The sequence below is a fragment of the Chanodichthys erythropterus genome, chromosome 16 (genome assembly GCF_024489055.1).
Source record: "Chanodichthys erythropterus isolate Z2021 chromosome 16, ASM2448905v1, whole genome shotgun sequence".
In the NCBI taxonomy this organism is placed as follows: domain Eukaryota; kingdom Metazoa; phylum Chordata; class Actinopteri; order Cypriniformes; family Xenocyprididae; genus Chanodichthys; species Chanodichthys erythropterus.
In genome coordinates, this window is record NC_090236.1 from 27677737 (window position 1) to 27696472 (window position 18736).

Genomic DNA, 18736 nt, shown 5'->3' on the forward strand with positions numbered 1-18736 from the left:
AAGATCTTAATGATTGTTCCTTGGAAAACACCCTGATTATGGGTGGGGTCCCGGGTAAGGAACACACTGTAACATAGCGAAGGTTGCAACATGTAGACATGACTGTAATATCAATGCTGGGCTGTTGATGAGGGGAAAGTAAGTATGCAAAACATGCCTGATTTCATATATAAGGCTGTGTTTTTTACCTTATGTCTTGCACTATCAAAGCCTAGAGCTTTTGCGCAAATGACAGTGCATTATTCAAAAGACCTTTGGGCTACATGTGGCCAAAACTGATTAGTATTTAGCTGCTTGTGTTCTTATTTTCACCCTATTTATTCTGGTGCATTACTAAAACACAATGACACACTTCCTTCAGGCTGCGTTTAAGTAGTTTCCATGGCTACAAACGCTCTTGCAGCTGGATGGGCAAAACGAGCAGAGAGCATGGACGGTAATGTACTTCCAAACACCCCTCCTTCACTCTTTCTCTGCTCTCTCCCTAAAGGTCTTGTTTTGGCACAGTAGGGAGGGATTTTTTGGGAGGCTTATGTTTTAGTTAAGAGTAGAGGAAGTTTGATTGCACAGATGTTGCATCCCGTCACAGGTGTGGACTAACTGGAGCAGAATGGAGGAGCTGCATTGAAGAGATGAATAGATAGAAACACATCTAGGGGCATAGGGGACAATTGAGAGCCAGGTAAAGATGTTGGGTTACTCTAAGTTGGGAGATTCCCAGTTGAAGCTTTGGTCGGAAAGGCTTTGGTAAATACATCAAGCGCCTGTCACAATCATTTGACAAGGCAAGGTATGTATTCTCTCTACATTTCATCCTACACCAAAGAATCAGCATGAAACAACAGAGATATTCTTTTGGCTGAATGTTTGAGGATGAGATTTGGATGTGATGAGAGGAGAACAAAGTAACGGTGGAGAACTTGAATTCACTGTGGTTTGTAATGTGAAGCCTGACGTTTTGAATAAGTAAAAAGATAAAAAGAAGCTTTAAGTGTGTAAGGCTGACCTATTGTATCATTATAGTAGACATTTTAAAATGCTTTTTCATAATTTTTCTTTGTCATTCTAAACCCTTTATTATTCTTATGTGAGACACAAAGGAGATTCGAAAAACATCTGTGCTCTGAATTTCTGCATTTATATATTTATAGATATATATATATATATAATTTTTAAATAAATATATATACATATATATTTAAAATATATTGAAAAAGAGTAAAATCTTAAAGTCATGTAAATTTCTGCCCTTGTTCTGTTTGTAAACCACAACATATCATCATTTTAAGTATGTTAATTCAAAAGATTGTGCCTCACGTACAAATAGAAAACAGCCCAGGTTAGTAATCTCTCTAAAATGAAAAATCCTTATCCAGTAATCACAAAGGATTGGAAAGGTCATGGGCAAAAAAAAATCACTGAAACATCATGGGTCTATACATTTGTCAAAAAGAGTGTGCAGACAAACTTAAAAATATGCAATATAAATGCAATATAAAAATAGTCCATGACTTATTCTGTGTTTGATGCTGCAATAACCAATGGCCTATTTCACTTCAGACATCTAAATATGCAGAGTTTGTTATGGATTCACACCCAGTCTTTAAAATGAATGATACAGTCAGTCGTCATATGGTTCCTCCCTGGGTGGGTCACTAATGGCTGTAAATTGTAATTGTTTTGTAACCATTCTTTCCGGACGTTAAAGGAACTTTCCTGTAAGAGCTTGTTTTGAAGGGTGTAAAAAGGATTGGGACTTTTAATCCTTTTTTTTTTATTATTTTATTATAACAGTTGATTGAGTCTCTAAATGTTACGATGACATTGACCTGTGTGAGTCATCCATGGCATTGGAAAAAATTACCTCTGCATTTGCTTCAGCATTTGCTTTTCTTTGTTGTTTTGATATTTTTATTTATTTATGTTTGCTAGTGTTACTGTTAGCTATTATATCAAATGTATCTGCCAAACTAGGTCCTATCACACAGTGTTTAAAATGGGAAAGGGTTATATTTGCATCTTTACCTTGAGGTCAGGTCAACACTGAGCTCATCTGAAGGTTTCCAAAAATACAGACCTGAAATAGCCCCAACCTCTCTGAGGTTACAAGTTCAGTAGCTGCTCCGATAGATTGTTTATCTCAAACTTTAGTAAACATTTGGATGAATCTTATGAAAACTGCCAAAAACATGTTGGGATTATATTTCACCCTCAAATCAAAGAAATTATATTTTGCTTTAAAAGATTTAAGCCTACTTTCAGATCATAAAAATAGACCATAGTGTTGACATCATTTTCATGACAAGCACATGTAAACCCACTCAATTCTCATGTCTATTAAGTAAAAAAAAATGAAAATGTTAAAGTAATCATAATTAATAATTGAAATTCTTTTACAGCCATAATTTAGGTGGATTTAAATAAACAATGTATTACCAATGTATTTGTTTTGTTTTTACTTTACTGGACATATTAATGAAAATTGTGTTGAAATGTGTTTAATTTGAATGAAATTAATGCCACAATGCAAAAATATCTTCATTTTGTTGATTTCCTTTTGTTAAACATTTAGGGAAAGATGGAAGTCTGAAAAATTGACAAGAAAAATATATCATGGTTGGTCCACAGAAGTTTGCACCTACTCAATCATGATTTTTCTTTTTTCTTTCCCCTTTTTGTGGCATTGTTTCAGGGAGCGAGCTGTGGCCTTTGTGGTTTCTGCATATGTACGTGCATTGAAACTTACTCACATCGAAACTTACTAAGTTTGAGAAGTCAGTATACGCAAACAGCTAAATATATCAGTGTGGCATAAGCAAGTGCTTATATGTCACTCTGTTGAGTTCTGAAATATGGAAAGAGGTCTTCCAAACACCACTGATTATTTCTTTTTAGCCTATTTTTATAAACACATCCACCCAGTCTGGGTTCGGAGAAAGAATGAATCAGCAATTGCGATTTCATGTGACGTGTGTCGTAATGATGTGATGAATCATTTTGTGAAGTGATATATCCTTCAGTGTTACAGCGAGTGAAGCTGTGTAATGATGGAACTGGTCACGGCAAAACCGCAGTTGAACCAATCCAACATTGCTCAACGTTTTCGGCTCCTCGGCTGATAGCATCTGAAATTGATTTTTAATTACATAGCCGTTTGGAATCTCATTATTTGCTGAATAGGAAAGGATGGCAGATTGAAAGATTTAAATGGAACGCCAACACAGGAACGCATTTAAATGGTTTTTCCATGATGTTAGAAAATTTCTGGGTTAAGTAGGCCACTAGTCCAGTGATTATATTGCAAACTGGTTCCAGTGATTCACTTAAGACTAAGACTAATGCAGTAGAGTGGTTTGTGCGCTTTGCTGTTTCATGGTGTCATGTAGCGCTGCATTGTGGGTTGAATTAGTCATTTTCAAGGGAAAAGTAGTCTTCACAAAGTCTTAAATATACCATTTGATTATTCTCCCAAAATGGAGCAGACAGTCAGGGGAGTAGAAAGTGGTGCACAGCATGTCTGTCTTTTATTTAAAAAAAAAAAAAGACTTTCTTTCTCTTGTGAAAATGTCAATGTTAGGTTGAACATTAACAAAAACCTTTTGAACTTATTCAGTTTTGTGCTCTTTATTCCACAGGTATGAATCCTCTCTGGACTGCATGAGCTGCGCTGTGCAAGAGCTGGACTCAAAATAAACAGGTAATGAATCCAAGTAGCAGGTAGCTAAAACTAAACCCATGTGATTGTTGACAGATGGTGCTTGTTTGTTTTCCTGCCTAATGTAATTCAGAAGTATGTGGTACTTTTTTTTTTTTTTACTGGAGTTCTGCAAACGTAATGCCTGGAGAAAGTGTAGCTATTACCTCTGAACCACTGAGCCCCAAAGGCACTATACTAACCACCTGTGTGTCTGCTTGGACTGAGTTTTTCCTCTTTTTTTTCTGTTTTATAAGTTGGTGAGTGTAACATTTCTGACAGGGGGCCTTTTACATGCCACTGAGTAAACTGAAACATGGCAGTAATGATACAGTCTATTGCTCTTGCTCCAGGAAGCGTATTCCAGTCAAAAGAAAAGAGAAATTCTTTGAAGACGTTGAATTGCAGCCATAACCTGTAAATTAAGGCAGCTTTGTAGAAACTTCTGCGTGGTCCACTTTAGTGTAGACCATTGCTCAGAAACATACATGAGTCACACTTACTGCGGCGGTATAACAACCTCACAATCTGGCCTCAGTCTCATGGGACATTCTTAAGGAGTGAGGTAAGACTGACCCAGGAAACCTCCCAGCATTTTATTCTTTGGATTATTTCTCTTTATGAGAAAATACTGTCACCACTCCCTCTTAGTGTTGTTCCCTTTTAAAAGAAAAGATCCAGACAAAGAACTAAATCAAATTCAGACTGATATTTGTGCACACTACCTCTGAACATGTGTATATATACAGATGGATGGAGTTAGAGTTATAAATTGATAGATAAAGATGGATAGATAGACATCGAATGTATAGGCAGACTGTGTTGTCATTTTTGTAATGATGAGGAAAGACCTCAGGCCTGCTGACATGTTTTATTATTTATATATTTGAAATGTGTGATTCAAAGTGGAAATATCTTTCCTCAGCATTTTTTGCATGAGTCAGTCGATGTGTGGAATCTTCATTATGTGGTCAGCAAGTATTTAAGCGAAAGGATCCTCTTACTGGCTTTCATATCCTGCAATATCAGGCAGATTCTACTTTAATTTTTTATGATTTATCACACACTCCATTTCCTCTGCTTTTGTCTACAAAAGCTTCAGAGTATAAAAAATACCATTGCATCTCACAATGTGACTATTTTAAATTTCATCTCTCTATAACTGTTTTTATTTTTACGCTGTGGAAGTCCATAATCATCAGTTAATCCCTGGTCAAATGAGTCTCATCAAAAGAGTGAATGTCAGGTAATGACATAATTATCAGGCTAGGAAAAGTTTTAAGGGCACATTATGTAAATTTTCGCTGCTAGAGGTCGCTTATTCAAAACAAAGGCGTAACTTCATGATGCCTTGATTTCTCTGAATCATGGGAGGTGTTGTCTTCACGTCTTCAGCCGGGACTCGACTCGGGCAGAAATCATGTTCATGGATGAAATTATTAACGTTACTGTCAATGAATGTATCGATCCAAACAGTTGCTCACCTGTCTAATAAAACGCATAATACATTAAAGCGTCTTTGGTGTTTAAAAATAAAAACGGAAACCGAGGGTAACGCGGGTATGATGTCATTGATAGGCGACGCCATGTCCGTGTCCTGGTTAAAATTGCTTATTTCTCAGGATTTAAACATTCTTGCTAACATTTGGGATAGTGAAAGTACACAAGTCAACAAAATAAATAACATTGTTCTAGTGGTTTTTGGATATTTTAATCCAAAAATCTTACATATTGTGCCTTTAATGGCATTATTTTATTGCAATATGTGAATCATTTGTCATAATTTATGGCTGGTGGCTTTGATAAACCAGATGTGAAGTTGTGTTCCTCACACTGCTTTAGACTTAGGTTTGCAGCAATGCTAAATTTTCTTGTTGGGTAGGGACACTTTTGTTGATCATATAGAGAACATGGATCATGTGAAAAAAGTGCCAGCTAAAAGACCAAACTTCTCTGAAAGACCGGTATTTCACATGTCGTAGAGCCATTTCTTAGAATAAAAATCCAGGTGTTTTCACTCAGACCTGTCTAGACCTCAGTCCGTGTTTTTTAACAAAGTAAGTCCCGAGGTCTCTGCTCTGTGTAATATATTGTGCAATCATGCATAATGGGAGTAAACCCAGTTTAAGGATTGTGAAGCTTGAGTGAAAACATAAGCATGTGGTTGGAGACTAAGACTATGTCTGTCATTTCTGATTGAGTCGAGGACGAGCAGCCCGCAGTGATGTGCCTAAGGCACGTCTCCGTGTGGCCCCGTGGGTTTTGTGGAATAGCAATGGTAATATTTTTCCCTGAAACATAGTTGGCGGACTACATTGTTTTTGCATTTAATGGTTTTATGTAACCATTGCTAAGGCCAATTAGCATTATTTTTGTTGCATCGAAAATGACACATGACACACGCCCGTTTATTTGTCTGACTATTTTGACTTTACCCCCATTATTGCATTAATTACTGCTTTTTGTTTTTAATTGATCAAGAGCATGCACGTAACAGAGGTGTTAGGGGTGGGGCGTCAGACTAATAAATCTCAGTTTGCAGAGAGTGCACGTCATGTTCTGCCTCATTTCCCCTCTCTCTAAATCAACTCCAGAACAAAAATATAGTTCTCTGAGTGACTCCAACTCCAGATGCTCTCAGCCAGATAGTGTAGACTGACCCCCTCCTCCAGCTTTGACCGCCCCCCTCACTATTTTTGAGTCTTCCTCATTGTTGGGAAATTACTAACTAAAAGTAGCAACATTACTAGCTTGACTACATTTTTAGTTGCATGACAGTAGCTCAGCTGTTTTCAAAACAAATAGCTTTTGCATTAACAAGCTATGTTTCCAACAAGTAGCAGTGTTCATTGTAGTGAATTTCATTTCAGTTCTAATTTCTGAGTATGAATTATCATATGAAGGAAAAGACAACAATACTCAAGCACTGTAAAAGGTTTTGCCACAAACTCAACTGACTGGCTTCTCTCCTGTATGATTTCAGTCTCTTCAGACCTTACTCTTCATGATTTATGCTTCTACAACTTTTGACCTCCTAACTGAACTCCTTTCCACAAATTGATCATAGAAATAAAAACAGTAAATAAAAATGAATAACACGGTTTTCTCTTAGTCTTAAGTGCAAACAATAAGTGCAACCATAATCAAAGTACTCTCAATATTCAAAGTGCAAATAGAGACCAAATTTTTCTTCAAGGATGATACAGAGCTAAGAGATGGTTACAACTACACAGCCCAGCCTAAGAGAGCTTTCATATTGGGAGATATCTGCATGTGTCAGTGAGCCGCTTTCATAATGCGGGGTATTGAAAATGTATTTGAATGCGCGCTCGCAGTCGCATGTACTCTGTGAATAGGGAGCGGCGGTGCAGAGCGTGCATTCTACAAGACATTTGTCAGACTCTGTTGCACAACGAATCCTACGCCATGGTCTTGTCAGTCATCTCGTCACTTACTCTCATCACATGATCAATGAACTGTGATTCTTGCTGCACTACGTACAACTCTGCAGCTTGCGTTGGAAGAGCTTGATTGAATTGAAGCGACCATTATCTAACTGAATTAAATGTTTTTTATTTCTATAAAGATGTTGAATCGGCATTGGGGCCATCGGTGAGAGTGGGAACTCTGATTGAATGTTCAGTTTAGCAAACGAGTCAGTGAACGAGAATTAAAGCGAAAGTGATGAGAATTAAAGAGAATTAAAATGAAAGTGATGAAAGAGAGCAAGTAAGTCAATATGGCACAGACAGAAGGCTGATCTAAAGTTATGTTAACTGAGCATTCCAAAATGCCAATAATTTCAAAACAACATGAGCCGCTTAAAATGAAGAACGTTATCAACATAACTAATATTCAAAATGGTAAGCAAGCACTACTTTGTTTCATTTATCTACGTATATCTCGTATATCCTTTCTCTTTTTGAATGACGAATATAGACTATTGATACATGCTGATATAGACAGTTAATTTTCTTATACACAGGCACAGAACGCATGTGCTAGTTTGCAGTTGGCTGTAGTCTGTGCTGTGTGTTCAAGCGCAGCTTTTTGGTCCAGACGCAGCTGACGTGAGGCAAAATCACTTTCTGTTTCATCGCCACTAATCCATTAAATGGTTGCTTATGTGTGGGATTGCAAAAATAAAGCAGAAAGTACTTGAAGATTATTCAAAGTTGCTTTCCCCCCACCGATCATGTGAGGCTGCTCTATCTAACCATGCAAAATTGTAACGACATTAATTGAAGCTCTGCCAATACTTCTTATGACTTTGAGGTTTGAGCAGTGACAGTGCTAGGATTTACTGAAGGCAAACCACACTTCTCTGTTACAAAGTGCACTTTAAAACTGAGCTGTCTTCTCCAAGAGTGGCTTGTGACGTTAGGGAAGTGGAGCCACCCTGTCTCTGTCAGACAGCTGAGGATGGATGTGTGAAGCCTGTTTGCTCTCTCCTTCATGGCACGACCTCGGCTCTCCAGACCTGATCTGAGGATCACATGCACCAAGACAAAACTAAGAATAGATTACAAACATTTCGCCTTTCATTATGTAGTTTCATTAATGGTGGAGCTAACGGACCAAATTGGTCTGCCAGAGGTTAGTATTCCCCATTTTTCTTTCAGCCAATAGTATTTTGAGTACTTCAGTCTCAAATGGATGTTTTGCAGCATGTGCAATGACACTGAACTGATAAAATCCATGCTGCTATACCTGCTATAAGGTTGCTGTCTTATGTGAAATTAAGGAGCTTAAAGGGTTGGTTCACCAAAAAATGAAATTTCTGTCATTAATTACTCACCCTCATATCGTTACACACCCGTAAGACCTTCGTTCATTTACGGAACACAAATTAAGATATTTTGATGAAATCCGAGAGGTTTTTTTTTTTATCCTACATTGAAAGCAATGAAATTACAGTCATTCAAGGTCCAGAAAAATAGTAAAAACATTGATAAAATAGTCAACGTGACTACAGTGGTTCAACCTTATTATTATGAAGTAACGGGAATGCATTTTGTGCACAAAAAAACAAAACAAAAATAATGACTTTAATGAACAAATTCATCTTTCCCCTGTCATTCTCATATGCTATTTACATTGCAGAGCTGTTTACGTTCAAGCGTAGTGCTGGATGATTATAGGGCTGGGCGATATATCGAATGCTTTTGTCACGCGCATTTCGTCAGTAAAGCCGTAGTTCACTGACAAGCCACGCAATATCACGTTCAATATCGACGGCAATTCATATCGATATTGAACGCGATATTGCGTGGCTTATCAGTGAACTACGGCTATTAAATGCCGCTCCATTTGAAAGCAGGTGATGGCGATTTAGCGGTAATCAGGGAACCGGCTTTACTGACGAAATTCGCGTGACAAAAGCATTCGATATATCGCCCAGCCCTAGATGATTATGACCTAAAATCAAAACCTCGATTAATTGAACATTTTACCTTGATTGTGATTGTGATTTAATGAATGATTATTTTGTTTCTGGGTTGTTGTTGTGTTGTTTTTTTGTTTTTTGTTTTTTTGCCTTCATAGTTCACTTACAAGGTTTGTTCTGTAAATATGCTTGACTATTAAAGGTGGGATATTTTTTCCTATTGAAAGGTGATCTGACATAACAGCTCACTTTCAGCATTTATTTTATCTATGGTTTGTAACATTTCTTACAGATTTCTGCTCGTTGATAAATTAGCACAGTACCAGTACGTGAGAGCGATTGCGTGTGTGAATTAGTCATACCGTCTCTCTATTAATTGTGAAGCGGTGGGTTGTAAACAGTTATTTCAAAAGTAGAAAAATATATGCTATAATAACTTTTGAGTTTCTAAGCTACTTAAGTGATAAATCACAGGACAGCACTGACAACTAGTTTCTGCTCCTCTCAGTGCGCACGATCTTCATGTTTTGTGCAGCTGCTGTCTGAATGAGTGTTCTTGTGCCACAATGCAGCTGCGCGAGCAATGTAGCTTTATATAATAATACACATCTGATCGTCTAAATCGCTTGAATGTCCAACCTGGCAAACCTTAAAACATACAACTGACAAAGTTTAGTGAAGATGCAAGGCTCACCGCTCATGCACCGCTCTCTGTGTGTTGACTCTGTGTTCACCTGCGTGTTGACTGGACAGGGCAAAGTCACGGGGATACACACGCAGTAGTATGTTTTTAAGTGGGAAGTATTAACAGGATTAAAAAAATGAAATAACCGACATGGGAAAATTACGTCGGTTAAAGGTTCTGAATTTCAGTTTCGATTACTTTGATTAATCATCCAGCCCTAAACGCTGGCTCAGTACTGGAGGCTCAGTACAGGAGCCAGCCAATACTGAGCTGGCGTTCAGACAGAACCTGGAAGCAATGCAACGTAAATCATACAGATTTGGAAGACACAAGGGTGAGTAAATGATGGCAGGTAAAATATCCCTTTAACCCCAAGTTCCCTGCAAGTAGTTTACCATGAATGGCTTTGGAGAAGAACCATATGTAAAGTACTAAGTAGCCTATCAACATATAAATTTGTTTTTGAAACACCCAATAAAAGAAAGTTATAAAAACAGACCTAAATAGCCGGTATTAACAAAGAAACCATAAATACCAGCCTTTTCAGATTTGGTTTTAGTTAAAAAATGGTTGTTCCACATGTAGACAAGCTTTTAAAAAGAAGCCCCGCCCAATATCGTCAGCTTCAGAGAGCTGTTGGGCACACATTCCAGCAGTGTCAGGTCTCATAATAAAACATAACACCGGCTCCACATCGCAGCCCCTGTGTGAAGGTGCTGTGGCTCACATATGCTGCCATTTATATGATTGTTTTCCTCACTTCATTAGGACCCTCAGCACACAGCAACCAAGGGAAACCCACCCAAGCCCATTTTTAAAAATCATCCATCACACAGCACAACCTTACATGAACAATTTTTTTTATTTTCATTTTTTTTTATCACAGCTTCTGTTCAGTCTGAGAATGAGGACACAACTTTCTTTAAAAGAGCAACAACCTGATTAAATATACTTGCTGTATTTGATAATGGCTAAATGTTTTAGATGATGATATATGCTCATTAGGTAAAAGAAGCTTTACACAGAGACTTGACAGTAATGAGTCCTGTGATGAAGACATATGTCTCTCATAAAATCAGGGAAGTGCTTTCCAGGAATAGAACGGTTTATAGCTCCATCAGAATTAAAGTATCAGTGAATACTTAGGCACCCGAGATCTCCTCAGAGAACCCCAGAAGAAAATTTATTAACAGCCATCTGCCTTCAACAGGGACATGAAGCTTTTACTCTTTTGCAGTCCGTCTGAGAGACTGTCACACAATTATGCCTGAATTAAAATAAGAATAATATGATGGGGTTTTTCGAGTGCACTCACAAAACATTTCACATACTGTAGGCTTAAATCTGCTCACATCTTACACCAATTCATAACTGTTTTACTTTTCAGCAAATTTGTGGTAAAATTGTATGAATTCATGTGAAATCACCAAGTTGAAAAATAGGTACATTTTCTCATAAGATCCGGTGTTGTTGTTGTTAACTAAAACTGAAACTATAAAACTATTAAAAATTGTTTTCATTGATTGAAATGAAGCTAAAATAACTAAACTCAACTTTAAAAATAAACAAACTTTAAAACTGAAATTTTAACTGGAATTGAAATTTTTAAATTAAACTTTTTACTCAAATTGTTGTATTTGTTATTGGGGGAAAAACAGATGTACTTCATCAGTGGTACCCATGATTTTGTCAGCGTCATCCTGCTTACTATTTTAGCACAGCCACTATCAGCACAGCCCTTCTTCTGTCACCATTCCTGGTTTGGTTTGCAGTGATAATTAGAGGTGCTAATGAAAGAAATGCTTTAATCATAAGTGCTGCACATGGTATCTGACATTATCTCTATCTGACATTATCTCATTAAATGGCCACAGTATAGAATACCAGAATGTACCCCATCCAGAGCAGCTCTTTGCAAATACAGCTGGGGCTGTTGGATCACTGACTCTCAGATGTTTTATTCATTTTTAGGGTGCAAAATAGCTCTTAATGGAGCATCTTAGTACAGGACATCCTGTTCAGCATCTTTGTTTACACTGTATGTCTGGCCCATTCCAGATGCAGACTAGACTAAAGACTCCACTTTCCCACATTCTAGAACAATTTTTCAACTGGATTATTTTGTTTACAGTATGTAAGTATGTGTTTTTGACGCATTAACATAGATGCTGGGCCAATTTATGGCCGTTCTTGTCTTGTGTCACCCCAGCTGTAGCACGGAAGAGACGCTGGGGCTCCATCTCAGGAGTCAGATGATCTGGAGCAAATGCAGCTGTCACGCACACCCAGCCTGGTCTCACACTCTCCCTTCCACACAATCCGCTCATCTCGACCACAAGAGACGATTATCTGCTAATTACACCTACCAGCTTCTCAGTCGTTGCATTACAGGCAGATTAGTTTAAGGTGATCGCCATAAAGGCGTCGTCCTCCTGAAAGACTGCCTGAAGTCTCATGATGTTTTGAGTTGCACCTGTGTTTTATTTATGAAAGTTTATGAAGCATGAGCAGGGCTAATCATATTGCTGAGGTTAGCAAAACAGACGCCGCCTTTAACTGAACCTCAGCTGTGGATCAGACGCAAGACATATGAGAGAACCGTGCCTCATTACTCACATTTGTAGCATCTGGACTAAGCGTTCCTGGTTGGTGCAATAATATTTGGATTATGCAGTGTGCCCATGGCATATTCATCAGACGGCAGAAGTAAGGTAATGACTGCCCGGTCTACAGAAGATGAATGGCTGTGAGACATGACATCTGTGGAAATTTGCTAATTCACTCTTTGCAGAGATCCTCCAAGACCAGCAAGAGAAAATAAAGCAGATGTATGAAGTGTCATGGCTGACCCATCAATGTGTTTTAGAGCAGGTGTTTCCTGGCTTCTAGCAGCCCCTCCTTCCTTCTGGAGCAGCGCATGGACAAAATACTTGTGTGTTTTGGCTATAATGGAAACTCATTGCTCATACCTAGGGTTAGTGACTTGTTGAGATGTTTTTGTGCCTAGTTGGCAATGAAACAGGTGAAAAAGCTCTTAAATTTTCATTAAAGAAGGAAGTAGAGCCATATCTTGGGACCAGAATACAACTGAGGCATAAGGGTGAGCAACTTTAGCAAGACCTTAAAGGGATAGTTCACCCAAAAATGAAAATTGTCATCATTTAGTCATCATCAAGTTGTTCCAAACCTGTATGAATTTCTTTCCTCTGCTTTCTTTTCTTTTTCTTTCCTTTTCTGAACACCAAAGAGTTGATGGGCCTATTGAATTCCTCTTTTTTCCCCTTCCATACTATCCAAGTCAGTGGGGCCCAACTGTTTGGTTACCCACCCGTTTGGTTACCCACCCATATTCTTCAAAATAAATATTTTTTGAGAAAATCTTGACATGTACTAAAAAACAGGTACTGTAGATTTATTATTGTGGTATTAGCTGATCTAATATAAATACAGGGCTGTATGTTAATTCCTTTTGCACATGACACTAACAAGGTGCTAACAAGGTTGAAAGTTTTGTAGCTAGTGATCGACCGATGTATCGGTTTACCAATATTTTTCCCGATATTTAAGCATTTTTCCATAATCGGGTATCGGTTTTGTAATATCGGATTCGCCGATTTACGGCGCCATCTTGTGGCCATTTTGAGACTTCCTCCGTCTGAGGAGATCAGTCAACAACAACTCAGCGCACAGGTAAAGTATATGTTCTACTTGGTTTGCTTTAATTAATCAACTTTATTTAACATAACAGATATGCACAAATGAGATCTGAGACATAAATTCCTGATATAGTTAATTTATGCAGCTTGTTTCTAAACAATTGAGACGAACTCATTGAGTCACGTAGTGTAATTCGTCATGTCCTGCCCCAATAAAGACGTAACTTTACATGAATTAAATAAAACAGACGTGAATGAGTGCATGTTGAAAATAAAAGCGCTGAATTTAATTCTCTATCTGTTGTATTTGCTCACCATTAGTCTAGAAGAAAAAGTTCGTTCATATTGCTTAGCAACTGATCATGAGGCTTAAGCACGGCCACTGAATGAAACTTTTGACAAGATTATCTTGTTTAAACACCCTAGATTATATTATCATTTACTACATAACAATTATTTCGCTAATACACATAAATATAGCCTACCGCTTTGTGGAAATTAATTATTTATTATCTCCATGCGCGATCGCGGTTGATTAAGTTAGTCAAACAGCACTTTGTCAGTTGGCATTTCATGATTTAACGTTCGATTAAATTTAGATCATAAAATGCCAACTGACAAGTGCTGTTTAACTTTATTAGATTATATAATCATTTGATTTACTACATAACCATTATTTAGTTAATACAAATCTAAATAAATGCAGCTCTGTGGAAATTATTTAGTATCTCCACACGCGATCGCGGTTGAGTAGCCCAATTTATAGTTTTGTGTAAATGCATAGATAAGTTACAGCACTTTGTCAGAAAGCATTTCATGATCTAGACCGACAAAACATAATAATTAATAACACTAGTTGGAAAATGCAATGATGTATGCTGTTTTGTTTGTTACTTTCCTGACAATGTTATATATTCCAGCTAATATTATTCAGTAAAGTTTTTGTATGCGAGGAGGGAGTGATTGTTATAAATAAAATGGTTTGTTCAGCTCATTTGTGTTGTAATAATTGTCAAAAACAGAAGTATAACAGTAAATAAATATCGGTTCTGCATATCGATTATCGGGTACATAAACATGCAAATAATCGGTATCGGTTATAAAAAATCAATATCGGTCGATCACTATTTGTAGCACAGGCCACACAATTGTAGCACAAGAATAAAGCGTGTTATCTCTGAAAACAACCTCAAGTAGTGCAGACCATCACTTAAACAGGCATGTGATTGACAAAGAACATTAATGTTCTATACATGGCACACAAAATACAAACCTTAACTAGAAATGTTTTCAGACAAACATTTTCTCTATTTGCCAGAAATGGCAAACTGCAGAACATAACAGCACTTGTTTAACATGAAGTCAGTTTTGTTTATATAGCCCAATATCACTTATCACAATCCAAACATCATCAATCCGTTTTGGTTGAGCACTTGAAAATACAGCTTCATCTTCCTGTAAATCATTTGAAAGTTCTAAAGTTTTATTATAAAATATGAAATCATTATGATAAAAATCTGTGATGGTAATTTATTAATTTTTGTCAAGAAATCGCATCAGCTAAGGAAAAAAAGTCCTGTACACTTCTCTACACTGGAGAAAAACTTGCGGATTTGCATGTTTACTTCAACTTTCTTTAGAGAAAAGTATTAATTTTTCTATTTTTGCCCAAAATAGGTTGTACTGAGCATTAGTGAGTACACTGTTTCATTCATACTCATATCCGGAGGGCTCCCTCGCGCAGAAAGTCCACAAGTGAGACTCATAGAAGTCATAAAACTTATGACGTTCCAGGAAATCCAGGCATCCAGCTATCACTGAAGCAGAATAAAACGCACATAGAGACATGCTGACTGATGAAACAAAGACAATAAACACATGATTGCGATGATATATGGTTTATCTGTGTTCTTCTAAACTTCTCAGGTATTTCATAAGAATAAAGTATATTTATAATGCAATGATAATCGACAAAGCCTTTATCACTATAAGGAATACTATAAAATATAATTTCTGGCGCATTCTGTGACGTGAAGCCACAGCAGATCACAAAAGGAAGTTATTTCAAACATTCCATTGACTTTATGAAGTGAGTTTGGAGTAAAAACATGTCATTAAATGTTATCTTTTTTGGACAAGTTTGTAAATGCTTCTCATTTTAAGTTTTTGAAAGATGTTTGGCATGTGTTTCTTTTTTCAAATGCATGTTGTAAGTGACTCAAACTCTCAGGGTTTGCAAAGATGGAGCAGCATTTACTGCACATCACCGAGGCGCTCTGATCGCAATGCTTCACTTCACCATATAGAAACTCGCTGCGCATAACATTAATAATAGTAAGAAATATTTATTGAGCATCAAATTGCACCAAATAAATGCAATCTTGGTAAGCATAAGAGACTTCTTTCAAAAACATTTAAAAAGCATAATTATTCCAAACTTTTTATAGGTTGTGTGTATGTGTGTGTTTGTTTATTTATATCAGGTCTGGCAAATTTCAGGTGACTACAATCAGTCAAAAGAGTGTTAGGATCCATTTCTTACTTTTCGTCTCTCTATTGCTGTAATGTTGTTTTCAGATAAGTTTCAGATAAGCCTTGGTGGAGTCTCCTGGTGTTTGTTTTTTGGTTGCAGGATAACCTCAATAAATAAACTGATAACAGGCCTGGGAAAACACTGGAAATTGTTGACTAAAGTTCGATTCTTATATATAGATGGTGTTAAAATGCCAATGTGTGTTGGATGCGAGCAATTGGGCAGTGTGATAAGGCTTATCAGAACAAGGCAGGATACTGATGTTTCATGTGTATATTTACAGTTCTGATGCTACTCTCATGCTGTTAAGATCTGTAAAAATAAAAAAAATAAAAAGCTCCCAGAGCAATCCAGTGTGGAATAATTGCCGTCCAGCTTTTCCCAGAATTCCTGGGGCTGTGGCGATAATTGATCTCTAATGGCTCTCATGGTCACACACTTATGTTGCCATAAATAAAGCAGTCTCTATGAGACATTTTTAGAGTGTTGTCTCTGCTCTTCCTGTATATTTGCCCATTTTCCCTCAAGATCTAGTGTAGAGAATCATGGATTTTATCAACATTCACTCAAAAGAATCCAGTTTCTTTAAAGATGGTTAATTAGGAGGTGAAAAATACCACTAATGGTCATTTAAGGACAGATCTTCACCCTGATGTCTACATCACCCTGTCTTTTATGTTCAGTAATCACTTATTTGATTTTTGCACTTAGGATGCTTAGATTTTAGAGAGTGGCATCAATACTTTACAAGCTGTTTAAAGGGTCATGAAACCCTAAACTAAATGTAACTTTAAATTTAACAGATGTATGCGTATTGAACATCATTGAATACAATGTTAGCATCTGTTAGATTTAATTGTAGGGGGAAAGTAGTTAATTATTAGATTTTCTCTTTTTTTTTCCCGCTATTTTCATCTTTTGGGTTTAAAATCTACACTGAGTTCACGTCACAGGTGGTGACGTGGCGGTGCGCTATAGTATTTCAAGATTTCTCATAATTGTTAATAATCCTATGAGAAGACACCATCTCTTAATTATTCAGGAAGCCCTTTAAAAAGGGCTTCTGCTATGGTGTTAAATAATAGACAAAACAGCGCAAGTGAATTACAGCAGTGTGAGCACAGTGACAAAGCTCGCATGTAAAATGTAACCCTGCAGAAAAGGCAAATCCCAAACTTGAGCACAAAAAAATACGACACAAATCAACATGTTATGAGGAGGAGAAATAACAAAACCATGACATGCCTCATGCACAGAATTGACCACAAGTGCGATTTCTGTTCTGTCCGCGCGCAAGCTGAAATCTTCACGCACATGAGTCAGTTTTGACAGGGGGCAGGGTTCAAACCCATGTGTTAACAAATGCTATTGGCTGCTGGCCTTCTCTGAAACTCTTATTTTGATTGGCTGCTTGTACTTAGTTAACAATGTCCTCTTGTTGTCATTGACTGTCCATCTCCGAACGAAGACACTCAAAATGGGCAGAATAGAACCCGTGCTTGTGGTCCGTTGAGACCTTTCAGGGCTCACGGTTTTGTTATTTCTCCTCACAATGTGTTGATTTGTGCGCACAATCATATTTTTTGTGTTTGATTTTGGGATTTGCAATTTTTTGCAAGTTTAGATTTTACATACAAGCTTTGTCTTGTGAACTTGTGCGCTGTTTATGTGCTTACACTATTTTGGCCATCATTTAACACCATATATGATCCTCTTTATACAAGTGTGATTCTTATGTTGACGTGAAAGGCTCTCTTCATGTTAAGAAAGGTAAATCTGACAGTGAATGGATCCTGGATGGCCATCTCTCCAATTGAGGAGATTAGAGGCAACCATGTAGATGCTTCCTTTTCATGTGACAATGTGGAACTAGTATCAGGGCCCTAGTGATAGATGAAGACAGCTGGGTTCAGAACACACTTGCTCTGTATGTTGAATGTTTTTATTTATCCATTTTATTTTTTTCCAATATAAGAGGCATGGTCAGGTTAGCCCCTGCATATTTTTCTAACAAAGTTTGGTGTGATTGCTCTGTTAGTGCGGTGCATTTAAATAAGTGCAAATGCTGCCATTCGAACCCTGGTGCACACCAAACAAGCGGACCGAGACCCACCTTTTCAGGGTGTTTCGGTCCGCTTCAAGACTAAATGAATGGACCAAAGACATCTAAACAAACCAAAATAAGGATATATTGTTGCAAGATGTGACTCTAAAAAGGACAGAATGCTCAAGCATGCTTGTTTTTTCTCATCAGAGGAGCTACATTGACCATTACAGTTCGGTACAAGCATCAGAACCACGTCCTTTTGCAGCAGATCTTTTTTTGTGTGTGTGACAGAGCAATTCCTAGAGCTGTTTTGACTCCTTCACACATTTTATAAGCTCTTTGTGAGTTCTCAGCTGGTAAAAATACCATCATATTTATGCACATACAATGAGCACATTTAGCCCAGCACACATCATCATTTTGGATGCTCTGTTAGTTCCATAGCAAAATATATGTCATAAAAGCTATGACTGTGGTGTAGTTTGTTTATAGCCTAACTTTAGCTTTTTACTTCTGCCTATTGTATTTAGGTTTCAAAAATCATAAAAGTTGTTCATTTGTGTAGATTGTCTTGATGAAAACATTTCTTGTGTGACTTTTGTTGGTCACAGAGCTTATTTTCTGCAATAATCCAAAAGCCAGTGTAAAAATCCTATTGGCTTTTTATGTCAAGGGAACCAGAGTGATGCAAATTTCCAGGCTGGCCTTTAAAATTACATCAACCCTGTAGCACTC

The 18736-nt window shown here is 37.4% G+C and overlaps 1 protein-coding gene across 2 annotated transcripts in view; it reads left to right on the forward strand.

Annotated features, from left to right (window-relative positions):
• The window catches only part of ppp2r3a (protein phosphatase 2, regulatory subunit B'', alpha), an 81801-nt gene that overhangs the window by 12703 nt on the left and 50362 nt on the right, over positions 1–18736 (forward strand). For both annotated transcript variants that reach the window (XM_067361990.1, XM_067361991.1), the window contains exon 2: positions 3636–3697. The gene's annotated coding sequence lies outside the window, so the exon portion shown is untranslated. The remainder of the gene's footprint in view (positions 1–3635; positions 3698–18736) is intronic.